Here is a 10,068-nt window from a genome sequence, read left to right on the forward strand (position 1 = left end):
GATTATATGAGTTGATACAGATAAAGCACTTAGTACAGTGCTTGGAACTCAGAAAGCCCTCAGTATTTATATGGATATTTATATTTATATTGTTATAATTGAAATTCAGGCAACCCCTGAGCACAAAATGGCCCTTATAACATAGTTTTTCCTTACTGGCAGGATCTCTCCCTTCTTAGACAATTTTTCCAACATCAGTTCCTAGATGTTTAAGGCCCTATCTCAAAGCCATCTCATTTTTTTCCTGGCCCTGGCCTTCCCCAAGCTTTTCTCAATTCCCAGTTCCCCCACTCCTTTTACTCCATAACATATGCTCTCCTGGCAAAATGTATTTTCTTGTCCTTTACCAAAGGGTACAAATTATTACTAATGAATCAAATAAGCACTGTGCCTTTTGGAAATTCCAATTAGTATGGTTGTAGTGATGAGAGAATTTCGCATCCATAAAACAAGAATATGTTGCTATTGCAAAGGAATAATGACAGAACAAGAAATATTCTTAGAAATGTAAAATATTATTACTAAAGTAAAATGACTTCTTAGAAAGTTTGGAAGGATATAATCTAGAACACAGTCATTACACAGAGAAATGCAAGAGGTGAGAATCAACAGTCAACGTGGCAGATTAGTGTAGGAACTCCAACATTCCTCTAAGAAGACGTTAAGAAAGATACAACAGAAAACTAGGGGCTAATTATTTTTTAACACAATACAAGAAAATTCCCCCGAGTTTAAGGTTTTAGAGAGTCTCAAGCCATCAGAAACACTACCATCTTGGACTGATCAAGAGAGAGGATGGAATGAGGGTTGTCAGACTCCCAGACTTTAACCTTCAGAACCTTGTGAATTTGTTTTATGATATTAGTATTTCTTTGATAACCCGCTGAATATCCGTTTTCTATTTTTACTTTTAAACTTAAACAAGACTGTTTAGATGAATCCAATAGTGTGAGTTTTATTGTTGGGACCCTGAGAGACACCTACCTTGTTCAGGGATTACACTGAAGGAGGAACGACCCCCCTGAGACTGATAAAGGCATTCTGCCACTTTGCAGTCTGCTCATTAATCAGTGGTGCCTGCCCCACAGCTCACTGTTTTCTCAAGTTGGAGGAAAAGGCTCCCTTTGCACATGCTCCCATCCATCTCCATTCAAGTAAAACCAGCTCTTACCTTCAACCTTGGATGGCCTGATTTGTAAATGATTTCCATCTTTGTAGATCTTCCAAAGGTAGACTTATCCTTTTAGCTTTAATGTCTCCCTTCAAACAAGTACTGCAATGACTAGACTGAGTGATATCTGAGAGAAAGCATCCTGCACCTCAGTTGACTATGAACTTGTGTCCCATCACAGGATTAAGGCACTTTAATCCCTCTACTGAACTGTGAGTTTCCTGCTAACAGAGCTGCTTAATTAACCTGCACTTAGCCCAACCCTCAACTTCAAGAAGAATAAATTAAGCCCCAGGGATGTTGGATGAATATCTAAAATGCCTAGCAAATTTCCAAACAAATAAGAATAAAGCCAGCCATGCTGACTCCCAGGTCCATATTCATCTTCATACCTGTCCCTTTTCTTTTCTAAGATTTTTAAATTTCATTATTTATTTGACAGACAGAGACCACAAGCAGGCAGAGAGGCAGGCAGAGAGAGGAAGGGAAGCAGGCTCCCCGCTGAGCAGAGAGCCCTATGCGGGGCTTGATCCCAGGACCCTGAGATCATGACCTGAGCTGAAGACAGAAGTTTTAACCCACTGAGCCACCCAGGTACCCCATGCCTGTCCCTTTTCAAGGCCAGTCAGGAGTTGCAGCTCTCCGGGAAGCCTAGGTGCTAGATGTTTAGCCACCCAAACCTCATACTGACTGCATCCTGCAGTGAAGGCTTCACCTTTAGGTGAGCTTCATCCTTAAATAATTTGTTTGAAATCAAAACAATCTAGGGTTACTTTGGGAGAGACTGAGATCCAGAATTGCAGTACTGATGGCCTGACACCACTTGCTCGGCATGGCACACTGGCTAAGGACTTAGATTCTGGAAAGCCAGCCTTGAGTTTAAATTCTTGCCTGCCATGTTCAAGCCCTGAGATTGGAGGGGAGTCACATAGCTTCTCTGAGCTTCATTTTGGCCATCTGTATAGGTAAGTGTGTGCAGGGGTGACTATTAATAGCATCCATTTCATGAATTTATAATGAGGATTAAATGGAATGATGTTTACATATGCATTTAAGGTGGCTGGTCTATAATCATGGAATGTTAACTTTTAGTATCAACAATATTATTTTCGTTGTTATGACCCTTGATATACGGATTCATCAGATTTACTAAATGGCCCAGAAAAGAGAAGTGAATGCACAAGCTACTGTTGGAAATAGGGAGAGTTAGATCCCAGAATGGATCCCTCCAATGGGGAAAACACCTCATCACAGATGGCTTGGAAAGAGCACTTTGTCGTTTGGAACACGCCCAGCTTTCCTTCCCATAATCATAGCAACTTTGCCTGGGTCATGACAAGGACACCCCAAATGAAAAGGGAGAAGGACCAGCTCTAGTAAAAGCCAGGGGAGAGGCCTATTGCAAGGCAAGACCCTCTGAGGGGTTAACTGTCCTGGGGCAGAGCACAGCAGTGTGCCAGGCTTCCCAAGGACCTATTTTTATCTTGTGTTGTGAGCATCTGACTCTAGCTAGTAAAAGGGTTCATTTTATCACTTGGAAAGTTTTCAGAACACCAAAAGGATTTGGTCAAGAGAGAAATACACCCACTCCAGCCAAACCTTTTTCTGTGGTTTAAAAAAAAAAAAAAAGGCAAGCAAGCACAAAATTAATCACAAATCTACTACAGGCAGTATACGGATCCATTCAGGGGAAGTTATCTTTTGTTTATCAGTAGCAGACAGCGGCTTCCTGCAACCAACAGCAGCTGTCACCCTGCAGAAGGACATCTTTCCATTTTCACGAAGAGTCATGAACATTTTTAAGGCAGTGCACATGACAAAATATTTGACTGCATTTATCTGCCTTTTGGCTATTTTTACCCCTGTGCCATGCAAATGCCTTCCAGACTTCCCTGACAACATCTTACTTTTTAATCCAAGTCTTGCTTAGCAGCCAAGGCACGTGGCTTGTCATTTATATTTTACAGATGGAGAAGCTGAGACCCCAAAGCGTTAAGTAACATGAACACTGTAGGGCCAGGCAGAGCGAGAAGCCACATCACAGCTGGCTTGAAACCACCCCAAGTGCCAATGGAGGGACGACGATTACCATGTCTTTTCCTTGGGACCTGGGAAAGAATACCGATTCCATGAATGCCGACTTGGAGCAGGTCAAAGCGGTTGAGTTAGGTGATCTAGAAAAACATAGAGCCTGATTGGTACTTCCTTCCCTATTGAAGAACTTGATAATACTCAGCGCATCATCTGTTTGCAATGTACAGCTTCTGTTTTCTCAGCTGAGAAGAAAGGATAGGAGACCATGTTTATTGGAATAGTTTATACCTTATAGTGCCTTTTTCCGTATTCCTAATCTGGATAATGTTTTCGACAGATTTCTGCCAGGCTGTGGAGTTCTTTCCTCATCTAGACTTCCCATAATTATTTTGCTAAAGTACCTGAACCCATTCATCTCTTCATTGATCCCATACCGAGGCCCTGCTACTGGGCCCCAGGGCCAGGGATCTGGGAAGGCAGAGATGAACAAGTCTGAGTTCTGCGATCAAGGCATTCAGAGTCCATCAATAGGAACCTGATGTGGAAACCAGGAGACAGATTTGTAAAGAAATACACGAGGAACTGTGGAAGCAATCATCTGATGAGCAAGGAAAGTCTCTCCTCTTTCCTGGGTACCCTTGGTTATCTCTTTCTGACCTCTCACCTCTGCCCTGCCCACTCCACCCCGTTCCGCTTTGGTGTTGGTACTTCCTTTCCCAGCTCCCTCACTGCACTTCAGATCAGACCTCCAAAGCCCCTGATAGATATTATTCCGCAGCACAGAGGACAGTTCTGTGCACGTAGTACGGATTTCCCCATGTCTTGCTCATGAACGGTTCTTTGTAGAATAAATCAATGCTAATTCTTGAAAGCAAAGCAAGTTTAAAGTAAATTTTTTTTTCCCCCTGCAGCACATTTCAAAGATTAGGATCTATGAAGAATACGAAAATGAGAAAGCATTCCTGGGCCTAGCCTGTTACTAATTTTTATTCATGTGATTTATAGAGGTGATGGACAAGGCAATGTCCTCCTCATCTCTGGACTGGGGATATGCTGACAGTTCCATCCATCAAGCAAGCTGTCAGAGCACACTTCACAGAAGTTGTTAAACAGAGGTCCAGCTGGTTCACACTTCGAGGAGATGAGAAGGAAGACTGTTAACCTTAGTGCCCATGAAAAATCATTTCACTCGCCCAGCAGGGAAATGGCCATAGCGGTAAAGTCTTTAGTCAGAGGTATTAGAATTTAAAGACAAATTCCAAACATATGTCTGCATTTCTGCTTTCTTCATGATCCTGGAATCAATCCCTGCTTGGAACATATTGATAAATAATCAGCCAGCGATGGAAATTTCACTGAAACTTGCATCCGTCTTCATTAGTAAATGTAAAGACCATTGATGACTATAAATGCAGGGCAGAGCGAATAGAGAAGGTACGACTCCAAGTTCACAGTGACACTGGTCCACTGAGGAGCTGGACTGCAGCTGGACATCATTAACAACCAGAGGCACAAGGGAAGGACACTGGTCATTTGCATGATCACATTAATAGTTTGGTTGGTGACTATTTTATGCTAGTTTGAAGAATTTTAAACCCATGCAAAATGTTGAAAAGACATATTTCAGTTGCTAGGCTTAATAGATTTTTCCTTCTTTTCTTTCAACACTTCTCAACAGTTTTGGATCCTTCTGAGTTTTGTTATTTTTTTTTAAAGATTTTTTTGAAATTTATTTATTTGACAGACTACAACTAGGCAGAGAGGCAGGCAGGCAGAGAGAGGGGGGGGGGAAGCAGGCTCCCCACTAAGCAGGGACCCTGGGATCACGACCTGAGCCGAGGGCAGAGGCTTTAACCCACTGAGCCACCCAGGTGCCTCGATCCTTCTGAGTTTTAGATCATTGAAGTTCCTCAAGGATAGAGAGAGACTCACAGAATGACCTCTTATGAAGTCTGGTTCAGGGAGACAGCCCACCTGAACAACCTCCTATGTTCAGTCTCCAGGGATCTTAGAGATCCTTGCTGTGCTTGGGGCTTGAAGAATAACTTCTAAAACGGGGCCAGTGCAAGAGTCATACAAAAGGCCCCCAGCTGGCAAGTGGCTCTGTAGTCCTCGTCAATTTGACCTTTGTGGGTGCTCTCTAACAGTGGCCTCTGCTCACTGCTCTAACCAAAATGTTGTGAGTCCCCTGGATTTTCATCTTAGTTCTCTGTGGCAGGGTAGGCTGGGAATGGCGAGAGGAGAGAGAGAGATTTTTAACAATCCTCTCCTGACTTCTAAAGAGGAAGGATCCTGGGATCCTGGATGGCTCAGTCAGTTAAGCATCTGCCTTCGGCTCAGGTCATGATCCCAGGGTGCTTGGGATCGGGTCCTGCAGTGGACTCCTTGCTCAGCGGGGAACCTGCATCTCCCTCTGCCTTCCACACTCCCTGCTTGTGTGCTCTCTCTCTCTCTGATAAATAAATAAATAAATAAATAAATAAATAAAATCTTTAAAAAGATAAATAAGGAAGAATGATCCTAAAGAGGACCCCTCAATTGCTAAGGGAAGATAGGGCTGTTGGATTGACTAAGGTGGGAGAATGCAAATTGGCCAGGAGGACCCCTGATTATTCTACGCAATAGGAGGAAGAAAGAGACAGAAAAAAACTGGTAAGGGGTGCGTGAGGGGAGAAGGAGACAACTATGGTGGAGATTTTGATGAGGTCATCTCCATCTTCCTCTTAAACAGCCTGTAAAAAGTCAGCATCACCTACCAATGCCTTTGCAATTCTATTGAGTATTGGAGGGAGGGGAAGAATGGAGTACAAGAAGGGGTTCCATTTTTGAGGAAGTGTCTTGGGCGACCACTAAAGGGCTGAGACAGAACTGGACAACACTGTGTGGTTAGCAAAGGTGAGGGTCGATTATGGTTAGAGCCAAGGTGATGGGGACACTCTCCAGATGAGTTAATGGAAACATACCATAAAGAACCTGTAGAAATGCCATCTTCAGCCACCCCTGGTGCTCTGCCATGGATCTGAGAACGAAATGCCCTCCTAGGCTGAAAGCAAAAGTTCGTAGATGTCCATGGAAGGATTTGTCTTTAAGAGGCTGTTTTAAGGCCATGAGATGTTTGGGATAATGGTGTTGCTTGGTTCTGAGTGTGACTCAGCCTAGATTGGCACGTAGTGGTTCTCTAAATGAGGATTGTGGACCCCAAACCCAAGAATCACTGGTGAGCTTGCTAGAAATCCCCACTCTCAGGCCCTACGCAGATCCACTAAACCCGATGCTTGGAAGATAGGGCCCAGGGCTTTGGTGAAGTGAGTCCTCTGGGTGACCCCGATCCATCTGACATTTGAGAATAACTGGTGTATGCAATGATTCTCAGTGTGGGTGGCACCAGAACCCCCAGGAGAGTTTGTCAAATAAAGAATCTCTGCCATAGACACCAGGGATTTTGATCCTGTAGGCCTTTGACCCTGTAAACCTGTCTCCCAATGTTCAACAAGCTCTGCGGATCACTCGAGGGTCTCTCCACATCTGAGAACCACTAGAACAATAGGTTAAGAAGAAGCTGAGTCCCATAGCCTGAAATCTGAGTCAATATTGCTAGTGAATTCAACACCTACTGAAACAATAGAGGCCTCCCAGGATAGGAGAAGAGCGTAATTAATGCTCCTTATTCATACAGAGTGTCCTGCTGCTGGCAGAAAGGAAGTTTTGGAGATCACACCCAGGGAAGAATGCTTCATCCACAGCCCAGAGCGCGACCCAAAAGAACTGGCGTAGTTGTAGAATGAATAGGACACTGCAGAGGGACACAGAGACTCATTGATGTTTTTCGGGGTGGCAGCTGTGGTCCAAGAGTCCAACCCAGGTAGGACAGGGCACTGAGCTTCTGCAGGTGGGATCGAGCATTCAGAGGCTCCATGGGCAGCCCTTAGGATCACCTCAGAGCTGTTACAAATGCAGATCCGGATTCCTGGGCCCCAATCGAGTTTGCTGAATTTGTGGGATTGGGGACCGAGAATCTAAATTCTTTATGAATGCTTTAGTTGCCTCTCATACACACACAAGTTTGAGAGCCACTGATCACCAAGTCTAGAAAAATGGGTATAGAAGTAGGCTGGTTACCATCATTTACATTTTAGTAAAAAAGGGAGAATCAGAGAAGGTCCAGGACTGAAAGCTGTGTGGAAGACCCTTGGGTCACAGTCCCACCTCAGGAAAGTCAAAAACGTCATTGGTTGTGGGTGAGGTCAATTATGAATTGTTGGTTTCCCTGTGTAGACCAAGCACTTAAGGTTTGAGATATGGACTATGTAGTATTCTAAGTATATTAAACTTAATATATTTCTATGGTAAGAGTGCTCACCTGGTATTTAAAATATTCCCAGGAGTGCTGGGAATGTAAGGAAATGCCTAGCTAGCAATGCGCCATAAAATTTCCTGGGGAAATGGCTCTGATGTAGCTATAAATATAAGAGTTCCCGTAATATCTAACTTCCTCATTTCTTGTCCTTTTTGTTAATACCATTCTTCTTGTGGTGCCCAGTTGAAAAGTGCCTTAAGTAATTAAAAAGGAGTGGGTGAGGGGCTTCTGGGTGGCTCAGTTGGTTGAGCGTCTGCCTTTGGCTTGGGTTGTGATCCCAAGGTCCTGGGATTGACCCCTGCATCAGGCTCCCAGCTCGGCAGGGAGACTGTTTCTCCCTCTCCTGCTCTGCCTGCTTATGCTCTCTCTTTTTCCTCTCTCTGTCAAATAAATAAACAAATGATCTTAAAAAAAAAAAAAAAAGGAATGGGTGAGTGCATGTTTAGGAGACAACAAAGGTAGGGTGTGGTTAGGGAAGCTGGAAAGCCAGCCTTCTGTTCTGCCTGGGAGCGCTTGTGAGGGTCAGAAGGGAGCACTGGGGAAAGGAAAGGGAGCCAGCCCAGTCCCAGTGCCCTTGGAAGTGCCGAATGGAGGAAACTGTCGAAGCATCCCATTCCTACCCCAGCTGGGTCGTTCCTAAAAATTGTGCTGGCAGCATCAAAATTTAAATTTCTAACATGAGTTATGCTATTTTAACAGTGGGTGTTGGAATACACATGCCTGTCAGTATCCAAGGTTTTAGAAGTAACTAGACACCTTACATATTTTTCCCCTAAATATTTGCATGTCTGCTTCTACTGCATAGACTTGTAATGCCTTTTTAAAAATCTGCTCTCCCAAGAGCAGCTTCATTAGAAGTCAGCTGGCTTTCTGACTAGTATTTCAGACCCTTGATTATTACACCCAAATCCATTAAACACATAAAATCTCTTATTGGAACCTCCAATTAAACCTCAAGTCTCATAAAAGAGAATGGAATGATTATAGGAAAGTGATCTAATACCATGCGAAATGTTGGGAATAATAATGCTGGGGATTTATGCGGGACCTTTTGCCCAAGCAACTAGAAGAATTTCCCAACCTCTGTCTAGTGGAGTAGGTTTTGATTCCTATTTTGTTCATTATTCAGCCTGGCACATGTCCAGGTCTCCCCCCACTCCCGCCTTGTAAAATGGGGATAAGAATAACTGTCTCACCTAATGACCAGAGATAATGAGTGCAAATGTTTTGTACAATGTCAGGACTAGTTGTTGCCATAGTGGAAACCAAGCAATGACTGTTCCTTCATCTTAATCTTCCAGATTTTTTTTTGGTGTATTCAAGGGAACTGCTCAGCCTAATAGTGTACTGGTCAGCATCAGTAAGGTGAAGGTTCTTACCCTTCACTGTGCCTAAGAACCACCTGGAGATTCCATTAACATGCAGATTCACGGGACCTGCCTCCAGAGAGTTTAATTCAGGGCTTATGGATTGGGCTGGAGAAATTAATTCATCCAGCAATTATGTGTGCTGGACACTGTTAAAGACATGAGGGAAATGCAAGTGAACAAGTGGACAAAAATCCACTCACAGTCTCTCTGCCGTTGTGGCAGGACTCCAGGTGACATGGAGACTGAGGGTCACACACTCTCCCTTGAGGACCGGAGTAACAGCACAAGTCAACTAGGGACAAGTCGAGTCACTGTCATACCAATGGCTATACTGATGGAAACTTCAACACATTTTTAAAATCCCATTATTTTTCTCTCCACTGGGACCTACTCCTTGATCACAGTGTTCTGGAATATTTTATTTAGGAACACTGGGTTCATTTTGGACCTTCTTAGCAAGTCTGTTTGCTCCATGTTCATTGTTTTTTCACTCTAGTATCACACATCATTTACACTGATTTCTCAAGGGATCTCCTTAGTATCAGAGTCTTTAAGGAGGACTGGGAAACCCATCACTTGTTCTAGGGACTTTGGCCACGGGAACAATCAAGAATATGCTGGATTTGACCTCCAAGAATTGAAAGACAATTAATTTGTCTAGTTCTAACTGAAGCTGAGAGTTTACTTTAAATGGAAATTAGTCTTGGACTGGACTTACTCTAAGTCATTTCATTTTCATTTCCCTTTCTATGTTATAACATTTTGAAATGGGGGAAAACGAGCTTTTGTTAATGACCTACACTTCCTGTGGAATGAAGGCAGTTGATTAATTTCTCTTTGATGCATCTATACTAAAGATGTATTGGAGTCTCAACTGACCCAGACCAATGGAGCAAATGAAGTACAGATGCAAAATGGCCTTGCCCTTAAAAAAAATACTCTTTTTATTTGTAATATCCACCTTTAAAAAGATGTGTTAATAAACAGATCTGAATTATAAAAAAAAAATCATTTCACTCCAGGAAACCTCGAATGCCCAAAGCTGACAGTAAATCATTCAGTGAATAAACTAAAGGTAGAAAAAAAAAAAAGCAACAAGGGCAAAGAAGACTTTAAGTTAGTGAAGAAAATGAAGA

This window comes from Neovison vison, chromosome 13, assembly GCF_020171115.1.
Source record: "Neovison vison isolate M4711 chromosome 13, ASM_NN_V1, whole genome shotgun sequence".
Taxonomy (NCBI): domain Eukaryota; kingdom Metazoa; phylum Chordata; class Mammalia; order Carnivora; family Mustelidae; genus Neogale; species Neogale vison.